General features: G+C 41.0%; 1 non-coding gene across 1 annotated transcript; it reads right to left on the reverse strand.

Annotated features, from left to right (window-relative positions):
* Positions 1–19,583: 19,583 nt before the first annotated feature.
* On the reverse strand, positions 19,584–19,690 carry LOC145958480 (small nucleolar RNA R71). The gene has a single exon (XR_014434321.1). It is a non-coding gene; the product is annotated as a small nucleolar RNA R71 (small nucleolar RNA).
* Positions 19,691–26,822: the final 7,132 nt, after the last annotated feature.

Here is a 26,822-nt window from a genome sequence, read left to right on the forward strand (position 1 = left end):
AGAGGCTTGCTGAAATAATACTCCCACAGAATAATTGAGCCTGGAGAGGCTCGCCGAAATAATACTCCCCAGAGATATCTCAGCTTCCACTCACGGGCCAAATTCCCCAGTGAAAGCTATTAAAGCGAGATCAGCAAAATTCCCCAAGGGAGGCTTGATCATCTAAACAGAATATCCAAGTCGAAAGGACTTAAACTCCTCCAGTGGAAGATAGCTTTCCAACTCAAAACAAAGAGTGAAGCTAAGCCTGAAGAGGCTTTCTAAATAATACTCTGGGATACATAAGATCCCCAAATCCTCAGTCGCCTACTCAAGAGGCACCCTTACAAAAGGAGAAAAATAAAAAAAATAATAATTCCCCAAGCGGAATTCGGCATCTAGCCAAACCACTAAACATCAAGATGATTTGCCTAACAGAAGAGGTCAATCAAAAATCAACATCCAGAATCCCCAGCGGATAACAGCCTACACAGAGGCAGCAAAAATCAGAAAATCCAAAAGAGTCACCCGAATAAGGATAACCGGGATACTCCACAACGTCGAAAAGACGTCAGCCAATCATAAGGCATCGCTCACATCAGAAAGAGCATCTTCGTGTCTACACCCCAAGGAAACAGAAATTCCTCAATGGGCACCAACTATGCAAAGGAAAGTTGGGACACAAGAACCTATGAGTAACTGCACATCCCCTAGACGGATCCCTGCGTTATCCAGCCCTCAGCGGCACCAAAATCAAAAACAAATCGTCAAAGCAGCATCGTGGACTGTGGAGACAAAACCATCACAGATCCCTGGAGAGGGCAAACTCACATTGCCAACGTCGTCAAGAACACGGAGGCAGACCCTGGGGAGGGCAAACCGCAGACCCTGGAGAGGGCAAACTCAACTGCCTAGGTTGTCAGAAACACCAAAGCAGAGCCTGGAGAGGCGGTACTCACGCTACCAAAGTGTTCAGAAGCGCGGAGGTATGCAGCTTCCAGCTCGGGCGGCGAGCGAAGCAAAGCCTGGAGAGGCAATACTCACAACTTCCAGCTCGGGCGTCGAGTGAAGTTGAGCCTGGAGAGGCGGCACTCACAGCTTCCAGCTTGGGCGGCAAGCGAAGCTAACCCTGGAGAGGGCAAACTCAACTGCCTAGGATGTCAGAAGCACCGAAGCAAAGCCTAGAGAGGCAATACTCACAACTTCCAGCTCGGGCGTCGAGTGAAGTTGAGCCTGGAGAGGCGGGTACTCACAGCTTCCAGCTTGGGCGGCAAGCGAAGCTAACCCTGGAGAGGGCAAACTCAACTGCCTAGGATGTCAGAAGCACCGAAGCAGAGCCTGGAGAGGCGGTACTCACAACTTCCAGCTCGGGCGTCGAGTGAAGTTGAGCCTGGAGAGGCGGTACTCACGCTACCAGAGTGTTCAGAAGCACGGAGGTATGCAGCTTCCGGCTCGGGCGACGAGCGAAGCAAAGCCTGGAGAGGCTACTCAGCAATTTTCCACCGGAAGACACTACAAGTCGGAAGGATGGCCTTATTCCCCGGACAATTGGGTCAACTCCTTTACTTATCAACCGGTACACTAAAAGGCCGTTTGACTAAGTAAAGGGGGGGCAGCTGTAGACCCCTAAAATTGTCCGGGTCGGAAATAAGACTCGAAGACTCTCGAAGATCAAAGGAAAGTCACCCGGAAGGACTCCTGGAAGACCCTGGAAGACCCTAGGATGACAATCTGTAGGTTTAGAGGTCTTAGAGTAGCAAAAAATAAGAAAGTGGAGGGAATGAAGCCCCAATACGGCCTCCCAGAAGTTCAATACGGCCGTATTGAAGTTTCTGAACTTCAATACGGCTGCATTGAACTCAATGCGGCTGCACTGAACTTCAATACGGCCGTATTGAGGTTTTTGAACTCAATACGGCTGCACTGAACTTCAATACGGCCGTATTGAGGTTTTTGAACTTCAATACGGCCGTATTGAATTCAATACGGCCGTATTGTAGTTCAAAACTTCAATACGGACCGTATTGACCCCCAGAGGCCGTATTGAGCCTCTTCCCTATGGGACGTCATTCGACACTTTGGGACTGAGTTTTAACCCTCTTCTTGAGTATTCTGGGTTTTTTTTGAGCAGTGCTCTGCCTAGAAATCACTCGGAGAGTTGATCCAACGAAGTTCCTGAGTCACGAGCCATTAGCTTGAGTCTCAAACCTAGTCGAAGGGAAATCCTCCGGATTTCCATAGTTAAAATTTTATAGGAGGGAGCGAGCGGTCTTGTAGAGGGAGGGAACGCCAAAACGCTTCCCAATTTCTGTCAAGATATATAAGAAAGCACGCTTCAAAGGTTTATCTCTTTAAAGTCCCTTCTTTTACCGCTTTCTGTGTGTACATATTTAAACTGTCATCATGTAGATAGTTAATTTATAATTGCTTAGAATAAATAGGGGTAATTTAGTAATTTCGCACTATTATTTTTAAATAATCTGTCATAGGGAACCCGAAAGGGGCGCTGTGGGGTGCTAACACCTTCCCCACGCGTAACCGACTCCCTTACCCGACTCTGGTTGTAATGGCCGAAGTCGATTTTTGAATCGATTGCCTTAAACCTCTTTTTCCAATGTTTTGAGTAAAACATTGGTGGCGACTCCATGAACCCTTCCTTTTTATGAAAACCGCTAATCCATGGAGGGTCCCGCTTGGGATTAACATGGATTGGTGAGCCTTTTAATAAAATTGCTCGTTTGACGAGGTCTCAGTTTGAGAATAAGTCATTCTAGCAATCCATATTTTTTAACAAATAAAAGAGTCCAACCATCCTTCGCGAATGCCGAAAGCCCGTTTCGGGCCGGTGGCGACAGCTATAAGAGTTATTAAGGAGAGATGGAGATACACCAAAGGCACTCCAAGACACTCCTTAACAAAGGCCTTGTACAAAAATTTAGAAAGCAAAATTACAAAGAAAATGAAATTCACTTTTTTCTTCAAATGAAATGCAAATTCACACTCTAAATGAAATGTAAATTCACACTCAAATGAAATTAGTGGCTGCACCTAATTTTAAGAAAAACAAATTAGCCACTAATTAGAAGCAAATGTTAGTCACGGATTTTGTAAGGAGAAGTAGGTTTTAGAATCAAAAATTTCCGTCACTAAAATTTGTTCTAAATTTTCACAAAAAAATTTCACAATTAGCTTTGTTCTTTCTTGCTCCAATTCAGCCAACAACTGCAGCCTCACAAAGGTGTTTCACTCCTTTTTTAGAAGTAACCTTGAGGTTAGTCACTTCTAGGTGTATTCAAGAACCTTGCCACCAAGAGAGAACAAACTACCTAAGCAACCACCAAAGCCTTCAAGTAGATATCCCTTGCCTTGGCCTCCTACACCTTTTAAGAAGCACTCAACCACCTTCAAGACTAGAATATTAGTGCTAAAACTGAAAATGAACAATTTAGAATGGCTACACCAAGTGGTAGAAGAAAATGAGACAAGACTAGAAAGAGTTCCACAAATTGACAAGCAAAAATTAAGGCAAATTTGGAAGCTAGCACACACAAGAGTATCCTAGGAAAGGCACTAGAATGGATTACAAAATTAAAAGCTAAGATTATGAACAAAAACAAGACACAAATAGGTGGCTGGACCAACTAAAAATGTAAGCAAAAATTCATCAAAACCGAGAGCAATTTTAAGCAAAATTTTCACTCCTTTTGGCTTTTTCTTTTGCTTTTTCTTTCTTTTCTTTTTAGTAAAATATTTTTCTCTTATTTTTCTTTCAATGTTCAGGAGTTTTAAATGCCTTTTGATCACTTAGGAGTCTCGGTTTTAAGGTAGAAAAACTGCAGCAAAATTTGACACAAAACAAGAGGTGTTCACATGCAATTTTCAACTAGTGCTACACAATTTTGTACTATTTTTTTGTCAAATTTTTAAGCACTCTTTCTCTTGTTTTTCTAATGCATTTAAGACACTCACACCTCTGTTTTGGTTCTGTTTTAATGTTCAAAAATTTCAATAAGTTTCAGCCACTCAACAAGACACAAGAAACCTAATAGGAGTAGTGTTTAACAATTTTTTTTTTTGACAAACTTTTAACAAGACATAATAGAAACCTAACTCTAGGAAATTTGCTAGGACTAATAGCAAATTAAGAACTCAATGATGTAAAACAAAAGCACATATGGTGAGGTACAGATTCAATAAGAAAATTCCACAAAAATTTCGGACTCAATCAACACAACACAAAAACTAGGTTAAAACAAGCTAGTCTAGGAATCAATGACATTCAAAGGACTACACATGACTCTAGACAAAACATATGATTCAAAAACAAAAACATACACTAAACAAAATCAATGTCCAATCACGGACTCATGTATAGGAATAGAGAAGACTCAAACAAAAATCAAAAGCACAAGTACATGAACCTAAAGCACAAACCGAATTGATTCAAGGAATTAGGAACAAGCAAAAATCATGAATCAATTATTTCATATGTGACATAAGGATCCATCAAAAATTTATTAAACCTAGATCCATACAGCAAACACAAATTTGAGACATAGAAAAGGAAGATACATGATGGATTCAATTAGAAGAAGTTTGGAAACAAAACCTCAAGAGCACTAGGCTCTAGATACCAAAAATGATGGAACTAGGTGAGGAGATTGATGTTCCTCCACTTTGCTCCATGCTTAGGACCGAATCTCTTGAGGTAGACACTTGAAGAATCTCTGAATCCTCCTTTGAAGAAGCTCCAATGGAGGTGAAGCCAAGAATGAGGTTCGGTTACTTCAAGCTTGAGGTAGAAGCTTGATGAACCAAGGCAAGGTTTGAAGGAACCTTGAAGGAAACCTTAGAGAGGGAATCTCCACGGTTTTATGACTCTTGAGTTGAGAGGAAAATCTGATTTCATTCTCAAAATATGTTCAAAAGTGAGTACAAGTGTAGGAAAATCAAATATATAGGGGAAGATAGCTTGTAGGAGAAGCTAACCTTAACCATGGTTCACTAGGAACCATGGTAGGGTTAATTAAACTCCCACGGTTTAGCTAGCTTGTAGGAGAAGCTAATCCTTGACCATGGTTCACTTAAGAACCATGGTAAGGTAAGCTAACCTTACTTGAGTTTAGAAACTTGCAAGACAAGCTTCAAAACTCAAGAAGGTTTACTTAAGAAATTTGGCCAAAGAGAAAGAATGAGCTAGGCGGCCCATGGTTCAAAATGCTCCTTGAATTAATTTGAAAATCTTTGATTTGGTTTAGTTAGGTTCATCATATGATGATGAAACCTAGCTAAATCAAATTTATTAAAAATTAGGAGCAAAATGAGTCCAATATGCAAAATTTTGCCTAGGCCCAACTCAGGCCCAATTTCTAAGCACACCCTCAAGCATTGCTAAATGTCACCCCCTTTTTCCTACTGAAAAAATAGAAAATGAAAGTATCAACTAGGGAGGTTAAATGGAGTTAAACTCTCCAAGTAACCTACCTTAAAATCAATATACAAACACTTAGAAAAAGCAAGTAAAGTGCCTCACAAATACAAAGGCAAAAATAACCTATACAAGAGACTACTATATGTACAAACAAATGAAAAGGTCTTTAAGATCATCCCATTCCTCTTGGTTCTTTTAAGATATCACCTCTTGGATTCCTTGGCCTTGGCCATAGTCTATCAGATCCACCCAGCATCGATAAGGTCTTGGACCTTATATTTGAGAGTGTCGCCACCCGCCGAAACGGACTATGGCATTCGCGACGATGGTTGGACTCCTTTTAATTTTTGAAAAGTGGTGGATTGTTAGAACGACTTATTCTCAAACTGAGATCTCATCGAACTAACAATTTTATTAAAATGATTCACCAATCCATGTTAATCCCAAGCGGGACCCTCCATGGGCTAGTGGTTTTCACAAAAGAAGGGTTCTTGGAGTCGCCACCAATGTTTTACTCAAAACATTGGAAAAAGATATAAGGCAATTGATTTTTATAAATCAACTTCGGCCATTACAACCAGAGTTGGGTAAGGGAGTCGGTTACGTGTGAGGAAGGTGTTAGCACCCCACAACGCCCCTTTAGGGTTCCCTATGACGGATTATTTCATAAATAACAGTGTAAAATTACTAAATTACCCCTATTTATTATGAACGATTACGAATTAAATATTTACATGATGGAAAGCTATAAACGTGTAATGCAACAATCAGAAAGCAGTAAATAAAAGCGGTAAAAGAAAGGATTTGGATAAGAAACCTTTGAAGCCTGCTTTTATATATTCGGATGAAGTCTAGGAGGCTTTTTGGCGCTCCTTCCCACTACAAGCTCGCTCGCTTCTCTCCTAAAAGATAATTTTTACTATGGAAATCAAAAAGATTTCCCTTCGACTAGTTCGAATTCTCAAGCTAAATGCTCAGAACTCAAGAACTTTGTCGGATCGGCTCTTGGAGAGACTTCTAGGGCAGAACACTGCTCAAAAACCCCAGAATACTCAGCAAGAGGGTGGAAAAGGTGTGGAAAAGTGTGGAATGACGTCCAAATGACGTCCTATATATAGGAGTGAGGCGCAGTACGGCCTCTGACATCAATACGGCCCGTACTGAAGTTTTGAACTACAGTACGGCCGTATTGAATTCAGTACGGCCTTACTGAAGTTCAAAAACTTCAGTACGGCCGTATTGGTTTCAGTACGGCCGTATTGTAGTTCAAATTGTTCAGTACGGTCGTACTGAACTTTTAGGAGGCCGTATTGAGCTCCAATCCTCCCACATCCTTATTTTAAGCTACTCTAAAACTTCTAAACCTATGAAGAATCATCCTAGGTGTAGACCCCTAAAATTGTCCGGGTCGGAAATAAGACTCGAAGACTCTCGGAGACCGAAGGAAAGTCAGCCAGAAGGACTCCTGGAAGACCCTAGGATGATTATCTGTAGGTTTAGAGGTCTTAGAGTAGCTTGAAATAAGGAAGTGGAAGGATTGGAGCTCAATACGGCCTCCTAGAAGTTCAGTACGGCCGTACTGAACATTTTGAACTACAATACGGCCGTACTGAACCCAATACGGCCGTACTGAATTCAATACGGCCGTACTATAGTTCAAAACTTCAGTACGGGCCGTATTAACCCCAGAGGCCGTACTGCGCCTCACTCCTATATATAGGACGTCATTCCACACATTTCCACACATTTGGACACCTTTTGGACCTTCTTGTTTGTCGCCACCGGCCCGAAACGGGCCTCGGCGGTCGCGAAGACGGTCGAGCTCGCTTTTATTTTAGTTTTGAAAATGTATTGGATTATTAGAACGACTTGTTCTCAAACTGAGACCTTGTCGATCTTATCCAATTTATTTATTAAAAGTCTCACCAATCCATATTAATCCCAAGCGGGACCCTCCATGGATTAGTGGTTTTCGCAAAAGGAGGGTTCGTGGAGTCGCCACCAATGTTTTACTCAAAACATTGGAAAAAGGGATAAGGCAATTGATTTTATAAATCAACTTTGGCCATTACAACCAGAGTTGGGTAAGGGAGTCGGTTACGCGTGGGGAAGGTGTTAGCACCCCACAGCGCCCCTTTCGGGTTCCCTATGACAGATTATTTCTAAAATAACAGTGTAAAATTACTAAATTACCCCTATTTATTCTAAGCAATTATAAATTAACTATCTACATGATGACAGTTTAAATATGCACACAGAAAGCAGTAAAAGGAAGGACTTTAAGAAGAAACCTTTGAAGCGTGCTTTTATATATTTCGTAAAACTGGGAAGCTTTTTGGCGTTCCCTCGCTCTACAAGCCCGCTCGCTCCCTCCTATAAAGTTTTAACTATGGAAATCCGGAGGATTTCCCTTCGACTAGGTTCGAATCTCCAAGCTAAGTGCTCGGAATTCCAGAACTTCGTCGGATCGACTCCCAGAGAGATTTCTAGGGCAGAACACTGCTCAAAAACCCCAGAATACTCAAGGAGGGAGTCAAAACTGAGTGTGAAAGTGTGGAATGACGTCCAATTGACGTCATATTTATAGGGAATAGGCGCAATACGGGCTACAGAATCAATACGGCCGTATTGAAATTTTTGAACTTCAATACGGTCGTATTGAAGTTCAATACGGCCGTATTGAAATTCAGAAATTTCAATGCGCCCGTATTGAGTTCACTGCGGCTGTATTGAAGCTTTAATACGGCCGTATTGATTTCAGTACGGCCGTATTGAAGTTTCAGAAACTTCAATACGCCGTATTGAGTTCGCTGCGGTCGTGTTGAAGCTTCAATACGGCCGTATTAAGTGTAGTACGGCCGTATTGGGCTTCATTCCCTCCACTTCCTTATTTTAAGCTACTCTAAGACCTCTGAATCTACAGATAGCCATCCTATGGTCTTCTAGGAGTCCTTCTGGCTGACTTTTCCTTCGATCTTTGAGGGTCTTCGAGTTTTATTTCCGACCCGGACAATTTTAGGGGTCTACAGCTGCCCCCCCTTTACTTAGTCGGACGGCCTTTGGTGTACCGGCTGACAAGTAAAGGAGTTGACCCAATTGTCCGGGTGATGCGCCGACCTTCTGACTTGTAGCGTCTTCCGGTGGAAAATTGTCGAGTAGCCTCTTCAGGTTTTGCTTTGCTTGCTGCCCAAGCTGGAAGCTGTGAGTACCGCCTCTCCAGGCTTAGCTTCACTCTTTGTTCGAGCCGGAAGCTAAGTACCCTTGTGACAACGGTAAGCAGTGTGAGTTTCGCCTCTCCAGGCTTAGTCTCGCTCTTTGTTCGAGCCGGAAACTAAGCACCTTTGTGACGACGGTGAGCAGTGTGGGTTTCGCCTCTCCAGGCTTAGTCTCGCTCTTTGTTCGAGCCGGAAACTAAGCACCTTTGTGACGACGGTGAGCAGTGTGAGTTTCGCCTCTCCAGGCTTAGTCTCGCTCTTTGTTCGAGCCGGAAACTAAGCACCTTTGTGACGACGGTGAGCAGTGTGAGTTTCGCCTCTCCAGGCTTAGTCTCGCTCTTTGTTCGAGCCGGAAACTAAGCACCTTTGTGACGACGGTGAGCAGTGTGGGTTTCGCCTCTCCAGGCTTAGTCTCGCTCTTTGTTCGAGCCGGAAACTAAGCACCTTTGTGACGACGGTGAGCAGTGTGAGTTTCGCCTCTCCAGGCTTAGTCTCGCTCTTTGTTTGAGCCAGAAACTAAGCACCTTTGTGACGACGGTGAGCAGTGTGGGTTTCGCCTCTCCAGGCTTAGTCTCGCTCTTTGTTCGAGCCGGAAACTAAGCACCTTTGTGACGACGGTGAGCAGTGTGAGTTTCGCCTCTCCAGGCTTAGTCTCGCTCTTTGTTCGAGCCGGAAACTAAGCACCTTTGTGACGACGGTGAGCAGTGTGAGTTTCGCCTCTCCAGGCTTAGTCTCGCTCTTTGTTCGAGCCGGAAACTAAGCACCTTTGTGACGACGGTGAGCAGTGTGGGTTTCGCCTCTCCAGGCTTAGTCTCGCTCTTTGTTCGAGCCGGAAACTAAGCACCTTTGTGACGACGGTGAGCAGTGTGAGTTTCGCCTCTCCAGGCTTAGTCTCGCTCTTTGTTCGAGCCGGAAACTAAGCACCTTTGTGACGACGGTGAGCAGTGTGAGTTTCGCCTCTCCAGGCTTTGCTTTGCTTGCTGCCCAAGCTGGAAGCTGTGAGTACCGCCTCTCCAGGCTTAGCTTCACTCTTTGTTCGAGCTGGAAGCTAAGTACCTTTGTGACGACGGTGAGCAGTGAATACCTCCTTTCCAGAGATAGCTTCGCTCATTGCTCGAGTCGGAAGCTGCATACCTCCGTGTTTGTGACGACGGGGTAGCGTGAATATCTCCTTTCCAGGGATTTGTGATGATTTTGTCTCCACAGTCCACGATGCTGCTTCGACGGTTGTTTTTTTTTATTTTTGTGCCACTGAGGGCTGGATAACGCAGGGATCCGTCTAGGGGATGTGCAGTTACTCATAGGTTCTTGTGTCCCAACTTTCCATTGCGTAGTTGGTGCCCACTGGGGAATTTCTGATTCCTTAGGGGTGCAGACACAAAGATGCTCTTTCTGATGTGAGCGGTGCCTTATGATTGGCTGACGTCCTTTCGATGTTGGTGGAGTATCCCGGTTATCCTTGTTCGGGTATCTCTTTTTGATTTTCTGATTTTTTGCTGCCTCTGTGTAGGCTGTTATCCGCTGGGGATTTTGGATGTTGATTTTGTCTCCACAGTCCACGATGCTGCTTCGACGATTGTTTTTGATTTTTGTGCCACTGAGGGCTGGATAACGCAGGGATCCGTCTAGGGGATGTGCAGTCATTCACAGGTTCCTGTGCCCCAACTTGCATTGCATTGTTGGTACCCTTGGGGAATTTCTGACTCCTTGGGGTATAGACACAGATGCTCTTTCTCTCTGAGTTGAGCGATGCCTTATGTTTGGCTGACGTCCTTTGACGTTGGTGGAGTATCCCGGTTTATCCTTATTCGGGTATCTCTTTTTAATTTTTGGATTTTGTTGCCTCTGTGTAGGCTGTTATCCGCCAGGGGATTTTGTCATTGGTTTGTGATTGGCCTCTTCTGTTAGGCAGATCATCTTGATGTTCAATGATAGGCTGAGAGCCGGATTCCGCTTGGGGAATGATTATTGATTTTTTTCTTTTTTTTTTTTGGGTTTTCCTTTTTGAAGGTGTGCCTCTTGTGTAGGCGACTGGGGATTTGAAGTTCAGTGTTCGGCTGAGTGCCAGATTCCGCTTGGGGAATACTTATTGATATTTTTGATTTTTCTCTTTTTGCAGGGATGCCTCTGAGTAGGCGATTGGGGAATGAGGGATCTTATGTATCCCAGAGTATTATTTAGGAAGCCTCTACAGGCTTAGCCTCACTCAACACTTGAGTTGGAGAGCTATCTTCACTGAGGAAGTTTAAGTCCTTTGACTTGGATATTCTGCTTGGGAGATCGTACTTCCATTGGGGATTTTGACGATTTTGCTTTGATAGCTCTCGCTGGGGATTTGTTCCGTGAGCTTGAGTTGAGGTTTCTCTGGGGAGTATTATTTCTGCGAGCCTCTCCAGGCTCATTTATTCTGAGAGAGTATTATTTCTGCAAGCCTCTCCAGGCTTTAGTTATGATGAAAGAGTATTATTTCGGCGAGCCTCTCCAGGCTCAATTATTCTGAAGGAGTATTATTTCGGCAAGCCTCTCCAGGCTCAATTATTCTGCGGGAGTATTATTTAGGCAAGCCTCTCCAGGCTCAATTATTTTGCGGGAGTATTATTTCGGCAAGCCTCTCCAGGCTCAATTATTTTGAGAGAGTATTATTTCGGCAAGCCTCTCCAGGCTCAGTTATTTTGAGAGAGTATTATTTCGGCGAGCCTCTCCAGGCTCAATTATTCTGTACGAGTATTTTTTTCGGCAAGCCTCTCCAGGCTCAGTTATTCTGTATGATTTGTTGGATTTTCTGTATTTTGCCCTTTTTTCGATTTTGGCTTTTTCTGTGTTGTTGATTTTGGCTTTTTCTGTGTTTTTGCCTTTTTTGTTGAGTTCGGCTTTTTCTGTATTTTTGTTGATTTCTGTATTTTTGCCTTTTTTGTTGGTTTTGGCTTTTTCTGTATAGAAATGTCTCAGTTATTCTGAGAGAGTATTATTTCGGCGAGCCTCTCCAGGCTCAGTTATTTTGAGAGAGTATTATTTCGGCGAGCCTCTCCAGGCTCAGTTATTCTGAGAGTATTCTTTCGGCAAGCCTCTCCAGGCTCAGTTATTCTGAGAGTATTCTTTCGGCAAGCCTCTCCAGGCTCAGTTATTCTGTATGACGCTGTTGATTTTCTGAATCTTTGCATTTTGTTTGCTGCTGTCATACACAAGCAATTTTCTATTTTTCTATTTTATGCGGTTGCCTCATGATAAGGTCTTTGAATGTGCAACTAATGTGTGTGTGATGCACAAATGCAATACAATTTTTTATTTTTGTTCATTTATTTAGAAAAGTGAGTGGCTCTCCCTATCCTCTTCTTCTTGGAGGACTTTCTGTCATTGACGCGAGGGAGTATTTTTGTGAGCCTTTATGCAGGAGATTTATGGATTTTATAGGAACCCCTCCAATTTTCTTTATTTGACCGATTATTAAGAGAGTTTCGTACAATTTTTGAAACATCAATTTAGAGGCATAATCACATGGTCAAGAAAGAAAAGAAACAAATGGATATTTTTATTGATATTCACAAGTGTTTTTACAGAAAGATATACAGAAGGAAATTTCTGAAGAATGGCTGGCCAAGGTAGGCTATACATTTTTGGCTTAAACAATTATATCTGTAATTGTCGCTCTTCCCGTTCCCCTAATCGTTTCGGGTGAGATGCCTGAGCCAGGAGTGTAGATACTGTAAGATGCTTGCTTCTAGAAGATTATCATTTGAACCGCCTTTCGGTTTTCGGTTCAAGTGATCGTTGCTTGCTTTGTTTTTATATCTTATTCTTTTGCCCCTAACTTTTGCCTAGGACGTATCCTAGCGGGGATAATTTTGCCTTTGTTTTGCCTAGTACCCTTGTACTGGCGGGCTTTTTATTTTGCCCTAACTTTTGCCTAGGACGCCCTTTTGGGTTTTCATCCTAGCGGGCCTATGCAAGCAACGTCTTCAAGCATAGTACTTCTTTACCACGTCAGCGTTGACTGGGTATTGAAGTTCTTCTCCATCCATGTCTGTGAGGATTAATGCTCCTTTTGAGAAAGCTCGCTTTACCACGTACGGTCCTTCGTGATTTGGGGCCCACTTTCCGAATTTGTCCTTTTGAGTTGGTAGCAATTTCTTCATTACCAACTCTCCCTCATGGTAGACTCGAGGGTGGACTTTCTTGTCAAAAGCCTTTTTGGTCTTCCTCTGATAGGCTTGACCACGGCATATGGTGTTCAGCCATTTTCTTCAATGAGGTTCAATTGGTCATACCGGCTTTGAACCCATTCTACCTCGGAAAGTTTTGCTTCCATAATTACCCTTAGGGAAGGTATCTTGACTTCGACGGGTAGAACTGCCTCCATCCCATAGACGAGGGAGAATGGAGTAGCTCCTGTAGATGTGCGTACTGAAGTCCTATAACCATGAAGAGCGAAGGGTAACATCTCGTGTCAGTCTTTAAATAAGGCAACCATCATTTGCCCTATTTTCTTGATGTTCTTATTGGTTGCCTCGACTGCCCCATTCATCTTTGGCCGATATGGGGAAGAGTTGCGGCGTTGGATCTTGAACTCTTGGCACAGTTCTTCCACCATTTTATTATTCAGATTAGATCCATTTTCAGTGATGATTTATTTCTCCATGCTTCCACTAGATTATTCTAAAATCTTTTGGGACAAGAGAGAAAAGAAGGAAGGGATATATTTTCAAAAGTTTGTGTTTTAGAGGGGATTATTTTATTTTTGAAAAATGGATTTTGTAAGAATGTTTGGCCAAGGTGGGCTTATGTGTTTAGGCTTGTTTGATTAAACACTTATGAAGTTAAGAAAATCTTTGTTTATTGACATTGTGATTTTGACAACTTGGATAGCTTCTCTTGAACCTTTCTTTTTGAATTCGGTTCATGGTACCATCATGGATTTCTTTTGTTTCTTGATTGTCCTTATTTTTGCCTAAAACACCCTTTTGTGGCGTTTTAGCGGACTTTTGTTTTTGCTCATTTTTGCAACCCTAACTTTTGCCTAGGTCACCCTTTTGTGGGATTCCTAGCGGGTCTTTTGCTCTTATTTTTACGCAGTCCCCTTTTTGGGTTTCTTGCCGAGCTTTTTTGTTTTTAGGATTTCTTTTTATCCATGATGGCACTTGTCAAGGCCAAGGGAAGGTGCTCCAAGTTGTCACACACACTTCCACATAAAAATGATGTGGGTTTATTATTATTAAGATGATTTTAACCTCATTCATGTTTATTCAAACAGGGTTAAAAAAAATGTGGTTTAGAATTTTATTATAAGCAAGAAAAGAAGCAATGAAGAATGATTTTATTATAATCATAGCGGAAACATGTGTCCTTATTTCATCACTGATATGGGTCCCAATGTTGACCTCTTATATCTCTCGGCCATGCCCCAAATTCACAGTCTCCAATTTCTCTTGACGAGTTGGAGTAAGCGAGCTTCTCGTTCTAGCAGTCTTTGCAGATCCGGAGAGATGGTCTCCTCATCACTCTCCAACTCAACCCATTCACTTTTGGATCCCGGTCAGAGCGAACAATTACAGACATAATTATTTTATTGGTTCTGTTTAGGTTTAGAATTTTTAATGAGGAAAGAAAGAAAAGAACAAAAGAGAGAATGATATGTGAAAAATGCCTCTTTATTGATATGTATTAAAACTGTAAAACCCTTATTTACATGAAAAGGTTCTCATGATCTCGGGTACTGATCATGAGTCCCTAAAAGAAGAATATGGAAAATTAAGGAGGGGCCCTATCGTGGCTTGTTCTTCTCTCTAATCCTGCTTTGGTCGAGGATTCTTGCTCACGTCGGGCGCTGTTGAATCAAAAGTGATCCACCCGGCATCAATAAGGCTTTGGACCTTGTGTTTGAGAGCTAGGCAGTTCTCTGTTGAATGCCCTGGTGCCCCCGAGTGGTATAGGCATTTATCTTGTGGTTTATACCACTCGGGATAAGGTGGATCCATCTTCTTTGGTGGAACGTAAGCTAGAAGACGTGCTTCCACTAGCTTCAGCAGGAGATCGCTGTAGGTGGTCGGAAGTTTATCAAACTTCTTCACAGGGGTGAATTGCGATCTTCCTGACTTCGAAGTGGAGGAAGATGAGGAAATGGTTATGGCACTGACTCCTCCCTCCTTCTTCTTCCCAAAGGTCTTCTTAGCTTTAAATGATTGGGAAGGTTTAGCTAGCTTCCCACTTTCTTGTTCCACTCTTCCTCCAACATGATGGGACTCATGATCACTGTGCTCAGCCCCTTGTATGTTGTGGTGACGCATGAGTTCCATCATTTGCGCCATTTGCTCCTTGAGCTGTGAGAGCTCGGTTGTGAGCTTCTTATATTGTTCCTCCAGCGCTTCCATCTTCTTGATTTTCTTTGCGCGTGTGAGGACAGAGAGGTGACCAGCCACTTTCTAAAATGAATGTTTTATTTATGGGATGAATACGCTCTTGACATGAGCTTGATAACCCTCCATTTTTAAGGCGCTGCCTTTTTAAAACAGAATGTTATCACCCTCCTTGACTTATGATCTCTCCTCAACGGAGAATCTCGATAATTATGGGTTTCTTTTACTCATGTCAAGAGGTATTGGTGAACCTAGAATGCATGGTTTATGAGGATGCATGATATCTTTATTGGTAATGATGCACATGCTCCTCACTTTTATTATATTTTCACACATGGTCTTTCCTCTCATGTCATGGTTTTTTCATGCATGGGGATTATTCTTTAGACCTTATCACGAGGTTATTTATTAATGCACAAACAATTGCACATAAGCATTTACACAAACAATTCACTCATCCACGAACAGTCACGAGCGAATCACGAGGTAGGGGTATCCTGCAGAAATGGTGCATATTCAAGGTGGTTCTAACTGTTCTCACCAGTCCAAGGCCCCCAAGGTGCCCCCATTATAGGGACCCAATTCCTTTCATCGTAGGTCGATGGAAAGCTCCAACGCACCGTCGGACTCAAGTTCATGGTTATCACCTTGAGTGATGTTTTCCGACAACGGTCTACGGGCACCTATAGACCCATTCGACAACCGGCCGTACTAACATCCACTCCCTATGGTTAATCACTCATGCCCCCGGGTATAGAGGGAACTGTTGTGTGCAAAGGTTTGTGTGCAGTTTTTATTTCAAACAATTGCGTAAATTTAAAAATACAACAGTTATTAAAGCCAAATAGATAAACATGTTATCATACAAGTGAGGGGTAATAAAGTAATTTTAACTATTATTTGTTAAAAATAGTCTGTCACTAAATGGGACTGACTCTCGAAGCATCCCCAGCGGAGTCGCCATCTGTCGCCACCGGCCCGAAACGGGCCTCGGCGGTCGCGAAGACGGTCGAGCTCGCTTTTATTTTAGTTTTGAAAATGTATTGGATTATTAGAACGACTTGTTCTCAAACTGAGACCTTGTCGATCTTATCCAATTTATTTATTAAAAGTCTCACCAATCCATATTAATCCCAAGCGGGACCCTCCATGGATTAGTGGTTTTCGCAAAAGGAGGGTTCGTGGAGTCGCCACCAATGTTTTACTCAAAACATTGGAAAAAGGGATAAGGCAATCGATTCAAAAATTGACTTCGGCCATTACAACCAGAGTCGGGTAAGGGAGTCGGTTACGCGTGGGGAAGGTGTTAGCACCCCACAGCGCCCCTTTCGGGTTCCCTATGACAGATTATTTATAAAATAACAGTGCAAAAATTACTAAATTACCCCTATTTATTCTAAGAAGAAACCTTTGAAGCGTGCTTTTATATATTTCGTAAAACTGGGAAGCTTTTTGGCGTTCCCTCGCTCTACAAGCCCGCTCGCTCCCTCCTATAAAGTTTTAACTATGGAAATCCGGAGGATTTCCCTTCGACTAGGTTCGAATCTCCAAGCTAAGTGCTCGGAATTCCAGAACTTCGTCGGATCGACTCCCAGAGAGATTTCTAGGGCAGAACACTGCTCAAAAACCCCAGAATACTCAAGGAGGGAGTCAAAACTGAGTGTGAAAGTGTGGAATGACGTCCAATTGACGTCATATTTATAGGGAATAGGCGCAATACGGGCTACAGAATCAATACGGCCGTATTGAAATTTTTGAACTTCAATACGGTCGTATTGAAGTTCAATACGGCCGTATTGAAATTCAGAAATTTCAATGCGCCCGTATTGAGTTCACTGCGGCTGTATTGAAGCTTTAATACGGCCGTATTGATTTCAGTACGGCCGTATTGAAGTTTCAGAAACTTCAATACGCCGTATTGAGTTCGCTGCGGCCGTGTTGAAGCTTCAATACGGCCGTATTAAGTGTAGTACGGCCGTATTGGGCTTCATTCCCTCCACTTCCTTATTTTAAGCTACTCTAAGACCTCTGAATCTACAGATAGCCATCCTATGGTCTTCTAGGAGTCCTTCTGGCTGACTTTTCCTTCGATCTTTGAGGGTCTTCGAGTTTTATTTCCGACCCGGACAATTTTAGGGGTCTACATTGTTGAGCATTCTGGGGTTTTTGAGCAGTGTTCTGCCCTAGAATTCTCTCCGAGAGCCGATCCGACCAAGTTCTTGAGTTCTGAGCATTTAGCTTGAGAATTCGAACTAGTCGAAGGGAAATCTTTCTGATTTCCATAGTAAAAATTAATCTTTAGGGAAGGAGCGAGCAAGCGTGTAGTGGGAAGGAGCGCCAAAAAGTCTCCTAATATTTGAATATATAAAAGCACGCTTCAAAGGTTTCTTCTTCAAAATCCTTCCTTTTACTGCTTTCTGATTGTCGCATTGCATGTTTAATTTATTCATGTAGATATCTTTTTCATAGTCGTTTTTAATAAATAGGGGTAATTTAGTAATTTTACACTATTATTAATAAAATAATCCATCATAGGGAACCCGAAAGGGGCGTTGTGAGGTGCTAACACCTTCCTCGCACGTAACCGACTCCCTTACCCGACTCTGGTTGTAATGGCCTGATGTTGTGTATTTTACTCGTATTTTAGCACTTTAATTCACAAGAATTCATAGCATAATCATGCATATCTTTCATGTTTTTAATAAATTTTTATATCATTTTCCTATTTTATGCTTTTCTTGGTATGTGTTGTGTTTTCTCTGAGCAGGATCAAGATTTAAGAATTAAAGAGGAAATGCTGAGCTACAGGGAAAATCACGGCCGTGATTCTAAATCACGCCCGTGATTCACCAGAGAAGATCACGGTCGTGATTCTCAGTCACGGCCGTGATTCACTTCGCGTCGATTTGGTGAATGAATGTGCTCCAGAGAAGATCACGGTCGTGATTCTCAGTCACGGCCGTGATTCACTTCGCGTCCCAGCTTTTTAAGTTTTAAGTTTTATTTTTTATTTTTGTAATTTTTATCTTGGTAGTTTTACCTTTTTACCCTTTTAGGTTATAAATTAGATGAGGTTAGCCTAGAACAGGACTTTTGTTTCGGAGACAGTTTTTTTTTTGACACTTGGAGAAGGTTTGGCGCCTGTGCCATCGACTCTAAGGTTTGCTTTTCTTTTATTCTTCTTTTCTTGGAGAACTACTATGAACTCCTGTGAGTAGTTTCCCTTTTTCTGGGATCAGGGCTTAGCCTCTGAGAACCTCTTTATTAATGCATTATTCAGTTTCTTAATTTTATTCCAATTCTTGATTTGTTCTTTTATATTTTATATATGAACTTTAACATTATTGTTTTCATAATAACATTAATTAAGGATGAACTGAGAGGAGAACTTGATTATAATTATGATAAACAATTAATCTTAATTTTCATAATCATAGATAATTAGGGATGAACTGAGAGGAGAACCTAATTATCGGAACCTAAAGGAACAGACTTGAGTGTTAAATCACGAGAGTTGATTTAAGCTTTCGAGGAGTAATAGCTTAACAAAGATCTTAATGGGTTTAATTGAACGTAATTACCACGAGAGTAGGGATTAATTTTAATTAAACACGTCCTCGTAGCCTGAGAAGGTGCAAGGATTAAATTAGGTTAAGACTACCTTCAAGATGGAATAGAATTAATTAATGAAAATAATAATTCAATATTGTTGGAACTCTTTGTGCGAACCCTAGATTCCCGGAAATCTCCTTATCTTATCTTAAAGTTTTATCTTATTCATTAATTGCATTACTATCTCTTTTACCAGCGAATCTGATCTTATCATCTCAAAACAAACATTCTATCTGTTTTAAAATTCAAATTAAAATACTAGTAATTCTAGGTCAAACACGTAGTCCCTTGGATTCGATATTTATTACTTGACGACAACCGTACACTTGCGGTTTTCCATACATCAAGTTTTTGGCGCCGTTGCCGGGGACTACGTCTCTTGATTTAAATTACAATTATTTTAATTCGAATTTTTTTAAAAAAAAAAAAAAATTTTAAATAAATAAATAATTTTTTTTTAGTGTTTACTTCTCCAATTCAGATTTCACGGGTCACTTTCTTTTTTTTTGCAGTGCCTTAGGGTTAATGCAAAAGAGATCTCTACGTCTTGGGAAACCAACACCACTTGATCCTGAGATTGAAAGAACTCTCCTGAGAAGGAAAAGAAACCTTTCTAGAGAATTTGACATGGCTGCACAACGAGATAATTTACCGCTTCGGGATTACTCTGCACCCGTAGCTCGTGGGATACCTGGAGGGGAGATGCAAACTGGAGCTACTGTACCAGCTTCTCTGGTGAATATGCTCAAACAGAACACCTTTGGAGGACTACCATCAGAAGATCCTAATGACCACTTAGAGGGGTTCTTGGAAATCTGTGAGACCCAGCAATTTGATGATGAAGTTTCTAATGGAATGCGACTCCGCTTATTCTCACTCACCTTGAGAGATAAGGCAAAGGTGTGGCTAAGAACAGTGCCTAGAGAAAAGATAGCAACTTGGGAATTATGTGAAAGAGCTTTTCTAGAGAAATTCTTTCCTCCTTCTAAAACTAAAGAATTGAGGAAGAAAATCACTAATTTCCAACAAGGCACTGGAGAGACTATTTATGAAGCATGGGAGCGGTTCAAAGGATATCTTCAAGCATGCCCACAACATGGCTTCAACCGTTGGCTTACCATCCAATTTTTCTTTGAAGGATTGGACCAACAAAGCACCATGATATTAGACTCAGCAGCTGGAGGATCTTTCATGGGGAAACCTATTAATGACTGCATGATTATTTTGGAAAATGTAGCCTCAAATCACAGCCAATACAGTGAAAGAGAAGTCACAGCAAGGAAAGGAACTCCGGGGCGATATGAAGTGAACAATATTGAGTTACTCTTAGCAAAATTTGATACTCTTAATCAAAGATTAGACAAGATGGAAAAAGCTAAGGTTAATTCAGTGGCTACAAATCAAGTATGTGACCTTTGTAGGGAACAAGGGCACACTGCAGTAGATTGTACCTCAATTTTTACTGGAGAAAAAGAAGATACTACTGAACAGGTGGCAGCTTCTCATAATTTCTATGACACTCCTCGAAGAGAGAAGAGTAATCCATATTCCAACACATACAACCCTGGTTGGAAGAATCATCCTAACTTTTCTTGGAAGAATAACCCAGTTCAAGGAACTAGCAATCAGCAACCTAATTTCCGTCCGTCCAATCACTTCATTAATGGGGAAGGAAATCCAGTACAGACACCCTCAATTCAACAAAGTGTTTTAAGATTAGAAAACCTTATGGAGAATTTTGTCACTAATCAAAAACAGACCAATGATTCAATGGCAAATTCTATTCAAAACCTTGCTGTCAAGGTTGAGAATATTACTCTCCACAACAAGATGCTGGAAAATCAAATTGCACAGTTGATGCCTAGTTCAAACAATTCTCCAGGTAAGTTCCCAGGTAAAACAGTTGCAAACCCAGCTGAAAATGTTAATGCTGTTACTTTAAGGAATGGAAAGAAATTAGACGGACCTGTGTCTAATCAAAATGATAATATTGAGATTGATGAAGACGCTTCTCCTATGGTTGAAAAACCTGAAAAAGAGAGATTAGAAAAAGAAAAAGTATCTTCATCAAAGCCTCAAACTGTTTATCACCCTCCAATTCCTTTTCCTCAAAGGTTAGCAAGGACTAAACTTGATAGACAATTTGAAAAATTTTTAAATATGATCAAACAAGTGTATGTAAACATTCCATTTGTAGAAGCTCTACAACAGATGCCTACATATGCTAAATTTCTTAAGGATCTTTTAGCTAACCGAAGGAAATTGGATGATAGAGAGACTGTTACATTGATCCATCATAATTTGCCCAAAAAACTTAAGGATCCTGGTAGTTTCTCTATACCTTGTCTCATTGGAAATCTAAGGTTTGAAAAAGCCTTATGTGACCTTGGGGCAAGTATCAGTTTAATGCCTTTATCAATTTGCAAGAAATTAGATATGGGAGAATTAAAGCCTACAGCAATGTCAATCCAGTTAGCAGATAGATCTATAAAATATCCCATAGGAATTTTAGAAGATGTTCCAGTTAAGATAGGTAAATTTTTAATTCCGGGAGATTTTGTTGTTTTAGAAATGGAAGAGGACAAACAAATACCAATCATATTAGGTAGACCATTTTTGGCTACAGCAGGCGTGATAGTAGATGTCAAACATGGAAAATTGTCCTTATCCATTAATGATGAAACAATGGAATTTAATATTGCTAAATCTGTTAGACAACCTTCTCTTGAAAATATTTGCTGCAGGGTTGATATATTGCCTAAAGACATGGAGGAAGAAGTCATGAGATCTATTTTGAGGGATCCCTTGGAGAATTTTCTAGTTGGAGGAAAGCACATAGATCTTGAGGGGATTCAACCTAATTATGCTTGCTTGATCGATTCAAGTCCCCCGTGTAAAGAAAAAGATCCTCTAGTAGAAAGTCTTCTTGAGTCTTCAACAGATTGGCAAGAAGAAAACTCTCCAAAGTTAGAACTTAAACCACTTCCTTCATCTTTAAGGTATGAGTTTTTGGGGGCTAATTCCACTTATCCAGTCATAGTAAATTCAGCTTTAAATGAAAAAGAAACTGAAAAACTTCTCAATGAGTTGAGAAAATTTAGAAAAGTTATTGGATATACTATGGCTGATATAAAGGGAATTAGTTCTTCATTTTGTATGCATCGCATCTTCTTGGAGGAAGGATCCAAACCTTTTGTTGAAGCTCAAAGAAGACTAAATCCCAAGATGAAAGAAGAGGTAAAGAAAGAAATTTTGAAATTATTGGATGCTAAGGTAATTTATGCTATATCTGATAGTCCCTGGGTAAGTCCAGTTCATGTGGTTCCTAAGAAAGGTGGGATGACAGTAGTTAAAAATGATAATAATGAATTAATTCCCACAAGAACTGTGACTGGGTGGCGTATGTGTGTTGATTATAGAAAATTAAATAATGCCACTAGAAAGGATCACTTTCCCTTACCTTTTATTGATCAAATGCTTGAAAGGTTAGCAATGCATTCATACTTTTGTTATTTGGACGGATACTCCGGTTTTCATCAAATCCCTATTCATCCATTAGACCAAGAGAAAACTACTTTTACATGTCCCTATGGTACTTTTGCTTATAGGAGAATTCCTTTTGGCCTATGTAATGCACCTGCTACCTTTCAAAGATGTATGACTGCAATCTTTAGTGATTTATTAGAAAAAGAGATGGAAGTTTTCATGGATGACTTTTCAGTTTATGGTATTTCCTTTGATGACTGTCTATTAAATCTAACTAAAGTATTGCAGCGTTGCTCTGAAGTGAATTTAGTCTTAAATTGGGAAAAATGTCATTTTATGGTACAAGAAGGAATTGTCTTAGGACACCTAATATCTGGGAGAGGAATTGAGGTAGATAGACCAAAAATAGAAGTAATTGATAAATTGCCTCTTCCAATTGATGTTAAAGGTGTTAGAAGTTTCTTAGGGCATGCCGGTTTCTACCGAAGGTTTATTAAAGATTTTTCAAAAATCTCTAAACCATTATCTAATCTACTTGTGAAAGAGGTACCTTTTAACTTTGATGTTTGTCGCCACCGGCCCGAAACGGGCTTTCGGCATTCGCGAGGGATGGTTGGACTCTTTTATTCGTTTAAAAATATGGATTGCTAGAATGACTTATTCTCAAACTGAGACCTTGTCAAACGAGCAATTTTATTAAAAGGCTCACCAATCCATGTTAATCCCAAGCGGGACCCTCCATGGATTAGCGGTTTTCATAAAAAGGAAGGGTTCATGGAGTCGCCACCAATGTTTTACTCAAAACATTGGAAAAAGAAGTTTAAGGCAATCGATTCAAAAGTCGACTTCGGCCATTACAACCAGAGTCGGGTAAGGGAGTCGGTTACGCGTGGGGAAGGTGTTAGCACCCCACAGCGCCCCTTTCGGGTTCCCTATGACAGATTATTTCTAAAATAATAGCGCAAAAATTACTAAATTACCCTTATTTATTATAAGCGATTATAAGCGAAATATCTACATGATGATAATTTAAGTATGCAACACTCAGAAAGCAGTAAAAGAAAGGATTTAAGAAGGAAACCTTTGAAGCGTGCTTTTCTATATATTTAAACAGAAATTGGGAAGCTTTTTGGCGTTCCCTCACTCTACAAGCCCGCTCGCTCCTTCCTAAAAAATAATTTTTGACTTGGAAATCCGATGGATTTCCCTTCGACTTAGTTCGAGACTCAAGCAAAATGCTCAGAACTCAAAAACTTCGTCGGATCAACTCTCCGAGTGATTTTTAGGCAGAGCACTGCTCAAAAAAACCCAGAATACTCAAGAAGAGGGTTAAAACTCAATGTAAAAGTGTGAAATGACGTCCCATTGACGTCATATTTATAGAGAAGAGGCTCAATACGGTTTATGAGGGTCAATACGGTCAACATTGAAATTTTGAACTAATACGGCCGTATTGAATTCAATACGGCCGTATTGAAGTTCAAAAAACCTCAATACGGCCGTATTGAAGTTCAGTGCGGCCGTATTGAAGTTCAGTGCAGCCGTATTGAATTCAATGCAGCCGTATTGAAGTCCAGAAACTTCAATACGGCCGTATTGAGTTCAGTGCGGCCGTATTGAAGTTCAAAATGTTCAATACGGCCGTACTGAACCTCTGGGAGGCCGTATTGGGCTTCATTCCTCCCACTTTTCTTATTTTAGCTACTCTAAGACCTCTAAACCTACAGATAGTCATCCTATGGTCTTCTGGGAGTCTTCCAGGAGTCCTTCCGGCTGACTTTCCTTTGGTCTTTGAAAGTCTTCGAGTCTTATTTCCGACCCGGACAATTTTAGGGGTCTACAATGTTTCTTGTAAGAATGCATTCTACAGGTTGAAAGAAGCTCTCACTACAGCTCCTATTCTGCAAACTCCTGACTGGAGCCTTCCTTTTGAAATCATGTGTGATGCAAGTGACTATGCTATAGGAGCTGTATTGGGACAAAGAAAGGACAAGAAGGTTCATGCTATATACTATGCCAGCAAGACTCTTGATGAAGCCCAAGCCAATTATGCAACAACAGAAAAAGAATTGTTAGCAGTCGTCTATGCTTTTGAAAAGTTCAGATCTTATCTTGTCGGGTCTAAGGTTATTGTTTACACAGATCACTCTGCCCTAAAGTATCTTTTTAATAAAAAGGATGCTAAACCTAGGCTCCTCAGATGGATTCTCCTTTTACAAGAATTTGATTTAGAGATTGTGGACAGAAAGGGAGTAGAAAATGTAGTAGCTGATCATCTCTCTCGACTTCCACAAGACCAAGCAACAAAGGAGGAACTCCCTATTAATGACAGCTTCCCAGACGAAAAGCTTTTAGCAGTTGTTGTGAAAAAAAGTCCCTGGTATGCAGATTATGCGAATTACTTAGCATGTGGAGTCCTTCCTGAAGACTTTAATTATCAACAAAAGAAGAAATTCTTTAGTGACCTTAACAGCTTTATTTGGGATGAACCTTACCTATATAAGAGGTGTAGAGATGGTATCTACAGAAGGTGTATCTCAGAAGAAGCAGCTCCTCACATCATTCACTCATGTCATTCTTCCGCATATGGAGGGCATGCTAGTACGTCAAAAACTGCAGCTAAAATTCTACAATCTGGTTTTTACTGGCCAAACTTATTTAAGGATACTTGGAAGATGGTAAATTCTTGTGACCAATGCCAAAGATCAGGGAATATATCCAGGAAACATGAAATGCCATTAAATGGGATTTTAGAAGTAGAAATTTTTGATGTATGGGGAGTAGATTACATGGGACCATTCCCAAGTTCTAAAGGTTACAAGTTCATATTAGTTGCAGTTGATTATGTGTCCAAGTGGGTAGAAGCGATTCCCGCTCAAACGAGTGATTCAAATACTGTCATTAAACTCTTCAAAAGAATTATATTTCCAAGATTTGGGGTCCCAAGAGCTGTGATCAGTGATGGAGGCTCACATTTTATTGAAAGAAAGTTTGAATCTCTCTTAAAAAAGTATGGAGTCACTCACAAGGTTGGTACACCTTATCACCCTCAAACAAGTGGACAGGTAGAAATATCCAACAGAGAAATCAAAAAGATTCTTGAGAAGACTGTATCTACAACAAGAAAGGACTGGTCTTTAAGATTAGATGAAGCTCTTTGGGCCTACAGGACTGCTTACAAAACACCTATTGGCATGTCTCCATTTAGGCTGATTTATGGCAAATCTTGCCATCTTCCTGTAGAGCTAGAACACAAGGCTTTGTGGGCAATAAAATACTTCAACTATGACCTAAAGGATGCTGGAGAAAAAAGGAAATTGGAACTCAATGAGCTTGATGAAATCAGATTAGACTCATATGAAAATGCTAAGATTTACAAAGAAGGAACAAAGAGGTGGCATGACAAGAATATACACAGAAGAGAATTCAAGCAAGGGGACTCGGTGCTATTATTTAATTCCAGACTCAGATTGTTTCCTGGAAAATTGAAGTCAAGATGGTCAGGGCCTTTTACAGTTCAAAAAGTATATCCCTATGGAGCTGTAGAAATCAGAAACGATAAAGGCGACATATTCAAGGTCAATGCACAGAGATTGAAGTTATATTTCCATGGGGAACACTTAGAAAAATTATACTCTATGGTTCTTCAGGAACCTACTCAAGCATCATGAAAAAAAAAATAATAAAAAAAAAAAAAAAAAAAATTTCAGAGTTCCAGAGAGAATCACGACCGTGACTCTAAATCACGGGCGTGATCTTCTCTGGAAAATTTTTTTTTTTTTTTTTTGGAAAACTCCAGAGAGAATCACGACCGTGACTCTAAATCACGGGCGTGATCTTCTCTGGAAAATTTTTTGCTAAACTCCAGAGAGAATCACGACCGTGACTCTAAATCACGGGCGTGATCTTCTCTGGAAAAATTTTTTTGGAAAACTCCAGAGAGAATCACGACCGTGACTCTAAATCACGGGCGTGATCTTCTCTGGAAAATTTTTTGGAAAACTCCAGAGAGAATCACGGCCGTGATTTCCAATCACGCCCGTGATTCCCTGCTGACGCTCAACAGATACAACCCGTGATTTTTTTGAAATTCCCCTTTTCCCTTATATATTTTTCCCCCTCCTTTTACATTCTCACTTCTCTCAAACTTACGAACTCTGCCCATTCTCTCTTTTCTTCTCTCCCAAACCCTAGCTTCTCACTTCTTCTTCCTCTTCTTCCCTCTTCCTCCCACATTCACTCCTTCCGTTCATCCATGGCTCCCAAGCGCACCCGTACCGTTGGTTCGTCCTCCACCGCTTCCGATACCCACAGTTACGAGGAAGAAGCAAGTGAAATTCCGCACCTTCCTCCGAGGTTCTATCGGAACGATGAACAGCGTGAGCGGAACGAGGTATTACGCTTCCGCACTATCCATCCTACCAGGTATCTCGACTTCCCATTTATTCGTAAGTTGGGTTTACGTGCTGATATCAATTTCATGTTAACTAACATTGGGTGGACAACCTTTGCTACCATGCATAATGATGTTGTTTATCCTCGACTAGTTCTTGAGTTCTTGAGCTCTCTCCACACGGAAATATTATCTGTGCCAAATTGTTCTGAAGGTTTGATTTCTTTCCGTATGTTTAACCAAGAACACGAATTAACCCTGGCTCAGTTCAATAATATTTTTGGATTTCCCACTGGAGGGAGCACGAGAACCCCAAGTTCTTTCAACCCTGGTTCTTTTTGGTATAGTTTGACAGG

Source organism: Cajanus cajan, chromosome 5, assembly GCF_000230855.2.
Source record: "Cajanus cajan strain Asha chromosome 5, NIPB_CcT2T_4, whole genome shotgun sequence".
Lineage (NCBI taxonomy): Eukaryota > Viridiplantae > Streptophyta > Magnoliopsida > Fabales > Fabaceae > Cajanus > Cajanus cajan.